The sequence below is a fragment of the Nansenia antarctica genome (genome assembly GCF_963989245.1).
Source record: "Nansenia antarctica genome assembly, chromosome: 15".
NCBI lineage: Eukaryota > Metazoa > Chordata > Actinopteri > Argentiniformes > Microstomatidae > Nansenia > Nansenia antarctica.
Window position 1 is genome coordinate 12,298,451 of NC_137685.1, and position 11,991 is coordinate 12,310,441.

An 11,991-nucleotide genomic window follows, 5' to 3' on the forward strand; every position below is an offset into this window, starting at 1 on the left:
AGTGAGTCACGATGGACACAATCTGGACAACAAAGACTGCAGACAGGAGAGCTGCTACTCTACTCTGGGCACGAAGAAGACAAAGCCCCTCACACTGAGGGGGTTGGCCTTTTGCTATCAACAACAGCAAAGAAAGCACTGATTGGATGGGAGGCACATGGATCAAGAATTATAACAGCCACCTTCAGAACCAAGAAAAGGAAAATCAAGTTGAACGTGATACAATGCTATGCACCAACCAATGACAGTGACGATGGAAAAAAGGATGAGTTCTACAACAGACTGCAGAGCATCCTGGATCAACAAAAAGGAAAAGACATCAACATTCTCATGGGGGACTTCAATGCAAAGATTGGCAGAGACAACACAGGCTTCGAAAAAGTGATGGGAAAGCATGGCCTAGGAGAAATGAATGAGAATGGAGAGAGATTTGTGGACACCTGTGCCCTGAACAACCTGGCTATCGGAGGAAGCGTCTTCCCACATAAGAGGATCCACAAGGCAACCTGGGTATCACCGGATGGAGTGACCGAGAACCAGATAGACCACTTCTGCATAACCAGCAAGTTCAGGAGATCACTACAGGACCTGCGAGTAAGGCGAGGAGCAGACATAGCATCAGACCACCACCTACTAAGCGCTATGCTCAAGTTGAAACTGAAGAAGCACTGGATGGAAACATCAAAGAAACAGAAATTCAATGTCCACCTCTTAAAAGACACACAGACAAGAGAAGTGTTCACACTGAAGCTGAAGAACAGATATCAAGCCTTGCAAGATCTAAGCAGTGACGAAGGAGACCAGCAAGACCAATGGGAAAGGATAAGGGAAACCCTCATAACAACATGTAAGGAAGTGATTGGAATAAAGAAGAGAAACCATAAAGAGTGGATATCAGCAGAAACACTACGCAACATAGAAGAAAGGAGACAGAAAAAGACAAACGTTAACAACAGCCGAACAAGGGCAACCAAGGCAAAAGCCCAAAGAGAGTACACTGAGGCAAACAGAAAGGTCAAAAGAAATGCCAAGAAGGACAAGCGAAACTACATCGACAACCTGGCTAAAGAAGCAGAAGAGGCAGCAGCAAAAGGAAACATGAAGGAACTGTATGACACCACCAAGAAACTGTCCGGAAAGTTCAGCAGACCAGAACGACCAATCAAAAACAAGGAAGGAAAGACCATCACAAGACTGGACCAACAGCAAGAGGGATGGGCAGAGTATTTTGAAGAACTCCTGAATAGACCGACACCACATAACCCCCCGGACATTCAACCTGCGGAGACTGACTTAGTCATCAACTGTGGAAAGCCCAGCAAGCAGGAAATCCAACAGGCCATTGCACAACTAAAGAATAGTAAGGCAGCAGGACCAGACAACATCCCTGCCGAGGCACTGAAGGCAGACATAGACACCTCGGTAGAGATGCTACACCCCCTGTTCGAGAAGATATGGGAGGAAGAGGAAGGGCCAACAGACTGGAAAGAAGGCTACTTGGTCAAAATACCTAAGAAAGGAGACCTCAGCCAATGCCACAACTACAGAGGAATCATGCTTTTATCAATGCCAGGAAAAATCTTCAACAGAATCCTCCTCGAGCGAATAAAGAAAGTGGTGGATCCGCAGCTAAGAGACCAGCAGGCAGGCTTCCGACCCAATAGATCATGTGTAGACCAGATTGCAACCCTCCGAATCATAGTTGAGCAATCATTGGAATGGAACTCTCCATTATACATCAACTTTGTAGACTACGAGAAGGCATTTGACAGTCTCCACAGAAACACCCTCTGGAAATTGCTTCGACACTACGGCATACCAGAAAAGCTTGTCAACATCATGAGGAACTCCTATGAAGGAATGACCTGCAGAGTCATACACAGCGGGCAGCTCACACGAAGCTTCCAAGTGAAGACCGGAGTAAGGCAAGGCGGTATACTGTCCCCCTTCCTCTTCCTCCTGGCCATTGACTGGATATTGAAGACCACAACGGCACAGAGGAGAAACGGGATCCAGTGGACACTCTCAACACAACTGGACGACCTAGACTTCGCAGACGACCTTGCCCTACTATCCCACAGTCGACAACAGATGCAGGAGAAGACAAACATACTGGCAGACACCTCAACACAACTAGGCCTCAACATCCACCAAGCAAAGACCAAAATCCTGAAGATCAACACAAACAACGAAGACCCAGTAAACCTGGAGGGAACAGCACTCGAGGAAGTAGAATCCTTCACCTACCTAGGTAGCATCATAGACAAGAAGGGTGGCACGGAGGCAGATGTCAGAGCAAGAATCAGCAAGGCAAGGGCCTCATACATCCAACTAAAGAACATCTGGAGCTCCAAGGTAATCAGTCAGCGGACAAAGATCAGACTCTTCAAATCCAACATCAAGCCAGTACTCCTATACGGATCAGAGACGTGGAGGACAACCAAGATCACAATGACTAGAGTGCAGTCATTCATCAACAGATGCCTGAGGCGGATCCTGAACATCCACTGGCCAGATACCATCAGTAACAACGATCTCTGGCAGAGAACGGGCGAACAACCAGTGGAAGAACAAATCAAGAGAAGAAGGTGGGGATGGATCGGCCACACACTACGCAAACCAAACACCAGCACCACCAGACAGGCCCTTAGATGGAACCCCCAAGGCAAAAGGAAGAGAGGCCGGCCCAAGAACACCTGGCGCAGGGACTTGGAGACAGACATCACACAGAGTGGACTAACATGGAAACAGCTGGAAAGCAAAGCACAGGACAGAGGACCCTGGCGAACTGTTGTCGACGGCCTATGCTCCTCCAAAAGGAGCGATAGGCGTAAGTAAGTAAGTATATATATATTATATTATTATTATTATTATTATAATATTATTATTATATTATTATTATTATTATATTATTATTATTATAATATTATTATTATTATTCAATTCTGCCTATCCAATTAGCGGCCCGGGGGCCGCATGCGGCCCAGACGTGACCCCCGATTGGCCCAGCCATAAAAGCAGAGAAAAACGTATTTCGCAAGTGTTCAGAAATTCATGCAGAAATGTCTACAATAGTAGCCCACAGAACGTGAATATAACACTCTAAACAAACTAAGCGGGGAGCTTAAAACAACAATGGACAACGTGATGGCTACAATTAATTTTATTCGCTCCACTTCGAGCCTCCAACAATATTATTATTATTAACTTATTCCGCAAGCTGCTGTCAGAAATGTCTGCTGAGCACCACGATCTGCTTTTGCATAACGACGTCAGGTGGCTGTCCAAAGGCAAGGCACTGGAGCGTTTCTGTGATCTCAGAGAGGAGATTACAACTTTCCTCCGCAGCAGCAAGCAAACGAAGGCAGAAACACACTTGAATCGCATACTGGACGACAACTTCATGGCTGATGTCTGCTTTCTGAGCGACATTCAAACACCTGAATGACCTAAATGTGGGGCTACAAGGCAGAGACAAAACTGTGATTGATCTTGTGGAACAGGCGCGTTCCAAGTCAAACTGGAGCTTTTCGCGGGCGACTTCTGCACCGGCAGAATGCTGCATTTTTCCGACGCTCCACAAATGCGTCTCATCCCCGGCACAAATCACAGATGTGATGACTGTTTTCATTGCGAGGTTGAAAGAGAACTTTGGTGGTCGACTGGATGGACTTGCTCTGCCCTCAGAGGTGATGGGCTTTGCCAGAGACCCGTTCACTGCTGCAATAGAAGGGGACTTATCAACGGCCCCATATCTCTCCATCTAAGCAGTGGAACAGGACAGCCATTCTGTGCCACGGAGAGAGGACCGCGAGGGGGCAGCTAACGCTAACTTAGCTTCGCAGGGGCGCCATCTTGTGTCTGTGGACGTGCACGTCACTGCTCCTTAGCCGTGGAGAAGGACAGTCTTCGCTGCCTCAGTGACGAAGCACAGCAGAAGTCGCAGTTTATTTACCTGTCGGCGGACCGTTCACCTCTCTCTCTCTCCCCCTCACGTGGGTCGGTTACGTTGCCGTAGCAACTGGTGAGTCGTGACGCCCTGTGTGTATCTATCCAGGGTAACTGTCTAACTGTCATTGTTATGGTCGGATCAACAAACACACACACTTGTAGAACCCCAACTCTTTTTATGTGTATAATGTGAACGAGTCACGGTGTTGAGAAGTTTTCTCTCTGCAGAACCGAATTAAAACTGCGCACCGAAGTCGCCTTGGGGAGGGCAAGGTCACACGGCTAATGCGCATTGCAAGTTGCGGGAGACACTTTGCACCTTTGATTTCAAGTCCGCAGCTGCACGCTTCAATGCTGCCAAAAAGCGACGTAATAAGTAGCTGAATGATATGAGCAGCCATTGTTATTTTTTCAAATAATGGGAGGAAATGCCCAAGCCCAAGGCCTCCTAGGTCAAATCCAAATGCCCACTGCGGGGAAGAAGCAGAACAAGAAGAAGGTGGAGGAGGTGGCAGAGGAGGAGGAGGAAGAGTATGTGGTGGAGAAGGTTCTAGACCGCAGGGTGGTCAAGGATCGGGTGGAGTTCCTGCTCAAGTGGAAAGGCTTCTCAGACGATGGCAACACGTGGGAGCCGCAGGGCAACCTGGACTGCCCGGACCTCATCGCCGAGTACATGCAGAACCACAAGCCCACAGAGAGCGACAACAAGAAAGAGACCGCGGGAGGGAAGAGGAAGACGACGGACCGACTAGAGCCCCCCAAAGAAGAGGTCAAGCTGGTGCCCACTGCGGGGAAGAAGCAGAACAAGAAGAAGGTGGAGGAGGTGGCAGAGGAGGAGGAGGAAGAGTATGTGGTGGAGAAGGTTCTAGACCGCAGGATGGTCAAGGGTCGGGTGGAGTTCCTGCTCAAGTGGAAAGGCTTCTCAGACGATGACAACACGTGGGAGCCGCAGGGCAACCTGGACTGCCCGGACCTTATCGCCGAGTACATGCAGAACCACAAGCCCACAGAGAGCGACAACAAGAAAGAGACCGCGGGAGGGAAGAGGAAGACGACGGACCCTGAGGAGGCGGGAGGAGAGGAGAGCCGGCCCAAGAAGAGGAAAGACGAGGCAGAGAAACCGCGGGGCTTCGCCTTAATCCGGAACGCATCATAGGAGCCACAGACTTCAGCGGAGAGCTCATGTTCCTCATGAAATGGAAGAACTCTGATGAGATGGACCTGGTCCCGGCCAAGGAGGCCAAAATCAAGTGTCCCCAGGTGCTCATCTCCTTCTACCAGGAACGGCTGACGTGGAGGGGAGTGGGTCGTCCGCGGGGGGGCGGAGGAGGGGTTGGGGGGAGGGGTGTGGCTTCTTTCATTACTACTCTTTCACGCTACACAGTATTCATATGACGTTTATTGGTTCTTAGTAAAGTGTTACATTGACTCATGTCTCTCGGTTTATGGCGTCACGGTTTTCCAGGGGTTACTTTTAATTGTTTGATGTTTTTGGACAATAAATCTTTTTTTTTTGTTAAAAATGAAATAAAAAAATAAATATATATATATATATCTTTATTTGCGTTCACATTTTACAATAAAATGATTGAACACACCTGGATGGCAGCAGTGTTCTTCTCTGTTCAACTCTAATAAACATGTTCATGGAACCCCAGTGGAGGGTATCAAACGTAACTGGCCTGCTCTGGTGATGGAGCTAAATGAAGAGGCTGTGGGAGGAAATGCCCAAGCCCAAGGCCTCCTAGGTCAAATCCAGCCGTATAGCTTTATCGCCTGGACTCACGCACTGGCTGATGTGCTACCGGTGATGACCAAATTGAACTTGGTTTTCCTGAAAGACGACGTAAATCTGAACATGATCCGACCAATGGTTCACGCATCCGTAGCGGCACTAACACAGCTACGAGATGCCCCAGGCCCAGTACAATGATGTCAGAGTGACACATGTAGGTGACCGGTCCGTTCAGGCGTTTAAAAATGCCCGAGCACGCTACATCCAGCATCTAGTAGATGCACTACACGAGTGATTCCCCGAAGATTCCCTAGATGTACTGAACAGCTTCGACATCCTTCTGAACCCCTCCCAATACCCACAGACGCAGGATGGTAAGTAGAAGCTAGGCCTATTTAATTAAGTTGGTTGCAAAATGCATAGTATAATTCTTTAAATAGGCCTATCCTTTTTGAATAACCTAAAATGCTTGTCTAAATTGCGAAATGTAGACTATGGCCGCCGCCCATCATAGGCTAATAATAATTATCATCATCATAATAACAATAATAATTATTAGGCTATAATAACAACAATGATGAAAACAACAGGATAACATTTAAACCTTCCTACTTTTCAGTTAATCTGGCTGTTGACGTCATTTTGTCATAAAAAAAACAGGCCATCACTGATTCATTATCACTCATTCCGTCCTCTCAGCGCTTGAAGAATATGCCGAACCGGCCATCCAGACCATCATTGGTCATTTTGGCCAAGAAATGACCAGCGATGATGACTCAGCACCAGCCACAGCCCCGGTCATCGATGCCACAAACGTACAACGAGATGCCATCGGTGTCATGACAGCGCTTCGTGGTTATGGGGGCTTGCGTTTCTCAACAGCCTGCGAAGTCCTCATCCGAGACTTCAGCAAAATTTACCCAAAGTGGGCCACACTGGCCAACATAGCCTGCTTGATTCCCGTCTCCAGTGTGCCCAATTAAAACTGCGCACCGAAGTCGCCTTGGGGAGGGCAAGGTCACACGGCTAATGCGCATTGCAAGTTGCGGAGAGACACTTTGCACCTTTGATTTCAAGTCCGCAGCTGCACGCTTCAATGCTTTCAAAAAGCGACGTAATAAGTAGCTGAATGATATGAGCAGCCATTGTAATTTTTTTGTTTATTTTCAGAGTTTTTACTCTAGGCTATTTTATTTAAGGCTATCCCCTATCTGGGAAAAGGCATAGGCGTATGCGCATTGCAAGTTCATTTAAATCCTATGTTAGAAAGGTTCCAATATTGAACGTGCCACTCTGCTGGCCCACGACTCACAAATGGACTCCGCTGAACGTTTGATGGAGCGCCTGCTCTCTTCCATGAGACAACAGATCTCAGCCAGTCCCAAGACCAAGACCACCAACAGGGCAATCCAGACAGACTTGCTCGGCAGCACAACCAACCAATCAAACATGGCTTCCGTAACTCCCCCTCCTCCCCCTCCACTTCCTGCTGCTACCCCAAACCCTCCTCCTCCCCCACCCCCACCCCTGCCAGGCACCACTTATGGTGCACCACTTCTGGCACACTTTTGGTGCGCCACCCCTGGTGCACCCCCACCACCTCCTCCTTTACCTTGGATGCCACCTCCTCCTCCACCACCTCTACCAGGGATGGGGCAGGGAGGTCCACCTCCTCCCCCTCCCCTGCCTGGTATGGGCCCCCCACCTCCCCCTCCCCTGCCTGGTATGGGCCCCCCACCTCCCCCTCCCCTGCCTGGTATGGGTCCCCCTCCCCCACCACCCCCTCCCCCAGGTATTGGAGGAGGTATTATTGTGCCCCAGAACGCTCCTCTCCCCAAGGCCAGCCGCTGTCCCACACTGCGCATGAAGAAGCTCAACTGGCAGAAGCTGCCCTCCAGAGTGGTGTCTGAAAGCCAATCCATGTGGTCGTCAGTGCAGTCTGATTCCCTGGAACCTGACTACTCCAGCATTGAGGAGCTCTTCTGTCTGCCAGTGACTGACTCAAAGGCCAAAAGTACCAACACTATGGTCAAACGAGAGCCCAAATAGATATCCTTCATTGATGCCAAGAAAAATCTAAATTTGAACATATTCTTGAAGCAGTTCAGATGCTCACATAAAGACTTTGTAGCTATGATCCAAAATGGGGACCGTTCCAAGTTTGACGTCGAGGTGCTGAAACAGATGCAGACGTTACTGCCGGAGAAACATGAGATTGAGAACCTCAAGTCATACCAAGGGGAGATAGAGAAGCTGGCCGGTGTGGATCGGTTCTACCTCGAGCTCCTATCAGTTTCATGCTACACCATGAGGATCGAGTGCATGCTTCTCTGTGAGGAGACCGCTTCTGTGTTAAAGATGCTGCAACCCAAAGCTGAGCTGCTGGACGCAGCCTGTGAGAGTTTGATGGAGAGCACTCGCCTTCCAAGTTTCTGCAAGCTCATACTTGACATTGGAAACTTCCTCAACTATGGGAGTCACACAGGCAATGCAGATGGCTTCAAGATCAGCACCTTGCTGAAGCTCACAGAAACCAAAGCCAACAAGTCCCGTATCACATTGCTCCATCACATCCTGGAGGAGGCGGAGAAAACCCATGCTGACTTGCTGAACCTTCCGGATGATCTAGAGATCTGTGAAAAGGCTGCTGGAATAAATGTGGATTCTATTCAGGCGGAGTCGAGCTCACTGGTCAAACGATTGAAGGGTTCTGAGAAAAAAGTGTCCTCTTCTTCTCAGGAGGATATCAAGCAGCAGTATCTCACTGCTATGAAGGGGAACCTGGAGGCCTGTGAGGAGCTGCAGGAGCTCTTTGCCTCCATCGAAAAGAAGAAGGAAGAGCTAGCAGAGTATCTGTGTGAGGACACGTCCCGCCTCTCACTAGAGGAGCTGTTCAACACCATCAAGACCTTCAGAGGACTCTTCCTTAAAGCAATCAAGGACAACCAGACCTGGAGAGAGCAGGCCATCAAGGCAGAGAAGAGGAAGAAACAGCAAGAGGAGGATGACGCCAAGAGACCGAGGGGGGAGAACGGAAAAATAATTTGTAAAGCCCCCCCAGTTCAGGAGGAGGGCTGCATCATAGACCACCTGTTGGCTGACATCAAGAAGGGCTATGCACTAAGGAAGACCACCAGGGCCCAGGCAGACAGGGGCAGCCTGCCCTCTAATGACAAGAAAAGGGATAGCACCCAGCCTGAACATGCCAAGCTTGAGCGATCATCAGCCGTAGATACCCAAGATTGCATAGAAGTGGACAAGGTGGCATCAATCATTCAGCAAGGATCGCAGGACAGACTGCCACACACAGGGGAGTTCACATCAGGCCTTCCAACAGGACTCAAACTGGATTCATCAGAGACCATCGCCCTCCTCAATCCTGGATTGGATCCCCTGCTCAAGGAGGGAGGAGGCTCTTCCTGGATCTAGAGAGAAAAGCCACAGACCCCACCAGGTTCACCAACAGAGGAGGGGCCCTCCTCAAAGAGGAGAGACAGAGGTCAGAGTTGCACAAAAGCCTGCCCAAGCTTGAGAAGAAGCTGAAAGCCCAGATAGACGTGTGGGAGCAGGAGCAGGGGCGGGACTTCCTGGTCAACGGACAGCAGTTCCTGCAGTTTGTGGAGGAGCAGTGGGAGACGCACCGCGTAGAGAAGGAGCAGGAGAAACTGGAGAGACAATTGAAGAAAAGCAAGCAGACAGAAATGGATATGCTCTATGGAACGTCCGTCAGAACACCAACTAAAAGGAGGTTCCTTGGCACTGTGACCCCCAGTGCCTTGTGATCCTGCCAAACAGAGAGCATTGTCAACACAGATCCCACACCTCTCAAAATGCAGTTTAACAGAAGCCAGTAAAGCTTTAGATCAGCAGGAAAGTCCAAATGTCCTACCTCATCACAATGAAAATGATGTGAATTACTATCAGACAACTGGACTGTAAACGGCAGAAACAACACGGACCCCCAGTAATCAGGGGATGTGATGTGTAATTGTTAATTCCTTATGGCCGTTTAGAGCTTCTGTGTTTCGCCCTCTGTTTTTACTGTCCTTCCGAGTAGGTAAACATGTTTTGTTGTTCTGCTTTTAGCTTTTTTAGTATCCGTATTTCACATAACGTTAAAGGCCTAATGTTATTGGTGTCAGCATTGGGGTCCGTTCAGTTTCATTCAGTTTAGGCAGTTCACTGAGGTTCCGGTTCTTAAATGTTCCTCATTGAAAAGGATGGGGGACATTTGGAATTGGAGTTGCAGTTTACTTCCTGAATTGATTAATTTTAATTGAGTTGACCCCAACCCTGATTGGTGTGAACCTCATGAAGAAAGGATGCTGCAGCACTAGATGTAAAAACAATGTTGCACTGATATATTTAAAAGATCTATGTGTTTTATGATATCGAATTGTGAAAAAGAGAGAGAGAGAGAGAGAGAGAGAGAGAGAGAGAGAGAGAGAGAGAGAGAGAGAAAGAGAGAAGGAAAAGACAGTGTTATGGTTTATTCTTTTTATATGGTTTCAGATGAAATGATATGAGGCTGAAATGTACAATTACAGAGATGTTTTTCATTATTGGAAAAAGCTATACACGTCTCTAATAACGTCATGTTTTATTTACCTGCTATGTTATATGATATCACCTTGTGTTTTTGTACCGTCACAAAATGTATGTGCCATTCTTTTTCTACCCCCCAAAAAAGAAGTTTTATTTTCAATACTGCTTCTGTAATTCGCTGTCTCAGATATTAAAACAAGAGGAGAAAATAACTAAGTAAAAGCAGTGAGGCCTTAAAGACTGAAGTAATGTTACTACTCTGACTGACCATCCCCTCTACTCTGCAGTCAGCCCCGACACCCAGCCCGTCTCTGTTGTCTCTGACTCAATGACTACTACATTCCAAAGAATTGGATCAAATAAATGATTGAATAAGAAAAGAAAAAAAAGAAAAAAAAAATCTACCAGTTCCCCGACTGTGACTCAGACTCAGACGAGGACTTCAAACAGCAGGACCAGGAGCTGAAGGACAGCATTCCCTTCGCGGTGATCGGCAGCAACACGGTGGTGGAGGCCAAGGGGAAGAGGGTGCGAGGCCGCCTGTACCCCTGGGGTATCGTAGAAGTGGAGAACTCGGCGCACTGTGACTTTGTGAAGCTGCGGAACATGCTGGTGCGTTCTCACATGCAGGACCTGAAGGACGTGACGCGGGAGACCCACTACGAGAACTACAGGGCCCACTGCATCCAGAGCATGACCCGCATGGTGGTCAAGGAGCGCAACCGCAAGTCTGCGGAGTCCTCCTCCATCTCTGGGTCTGTGGAGGTGAACGCCACTTCGCTCCACTTCGAGCCTCCAACATTATTATTATTATTAACTTATTCCGCAAGCTGCTGTCAGAAATGTCTGCTTTTGCATAACGACGTCAGGTGGCTGTCCAAAGGCAAGGCACTGGAGCGTTTCTGTGATCTCAGAGAGGAGATTACAACTTTCCGCAGCAGCAGCAGCAGCAGCAAGCAAACGAAGGCAGAAACACACTTGAATCGCATACTGGACGACAACTTCATGGCTGATGTCTGCTTTCTGAGCGACATTCAAACACCTGAATGACCTAAATGTGGGGCTACAAGGCAGAGACTAAACTGTGATTGATCTTGTGGAACAGGCGCGTTCCAAGTCAAACTGGACCTTTTCGCGGCCGACTTCTGCACCACACACACACACACACATTTAATATCTTTATTTGCGTTCACATTTTACAATAACATTCTTGAACACACCTGGATGGCAGCAGTGTTCTTCTCTGTTCAACTCTAATAAACATGTTCATGGAACCCCAGTGGAGGGTATCAAACGTAACTGGCCTGCTCTGGTGATGGAGCTAAATGAAGAGGCTGTGGGAGGAAATGCCCAAGCCCAAGGCCTCCTAGGTCAAATCCAGCCGTATAGCTTTATCGCCTGGACTCACGCACTGGCTGATGTGCTACCGGTGATGACCAAATTGAACTTGGTTTTCCAGAAAGACGACGTAAATCTGACCATGATCCGACCAATGGTTCACGCATCCGTAGCGGCGCTAACACAGCTACGAGATGCCCCAGGCCCAGAAGAAGTTAAGTTCCAGGCGGACTGCCAAGACGGCCTGTACAATGATGTCAGAGTGACACATGTAGGTGACCGGTCCGTTCAGGCGTTTAAAAATGCCCGAGCACGCTACATCCAGCATCTAGTAGATGCACTACACGAGTGATTCCCCGAAGATTCCCTAGATGTACTGAACAGCTTCGACATCCTTCTGAACCCCTCCCAATACCCACAGA

The 11,991-nt window shown here is 48.5% G+C and overlaps 2 pseudogenes across 2 annotated transcripts; both read left to right on the forward strand.

Moving 5' to 3' along the window:
- Window positions 1-4,414: 4,414 nt before the first annotated feature.
- LOC308171124 lies at window positions 4,415-5,346 on the forward strand (annotated as a pseudogene). Its single transcript has one exon. The product of its transcript is annotated as an uncharacterized misc_RNA (transcript).
- Window positions 5,347-6,444: 1,098 nt separating this feature from the next.
- On the forward strand, window positions 6,445-11,921 carry LOC308171126 (annotated as a pseudogene). Its single transcript has 5 exons — window positions 6,445-6,655; window positions 7,221-8,873; window positions 9,089-9,373; window positions 10,659-10,996; window positions 11,691-11,921. The product of its transcript is annotated as an uncharacterized misc_RNA (transcript).
- Window positions 11,922-11,991: the final 70 nt, after the last annotated feature.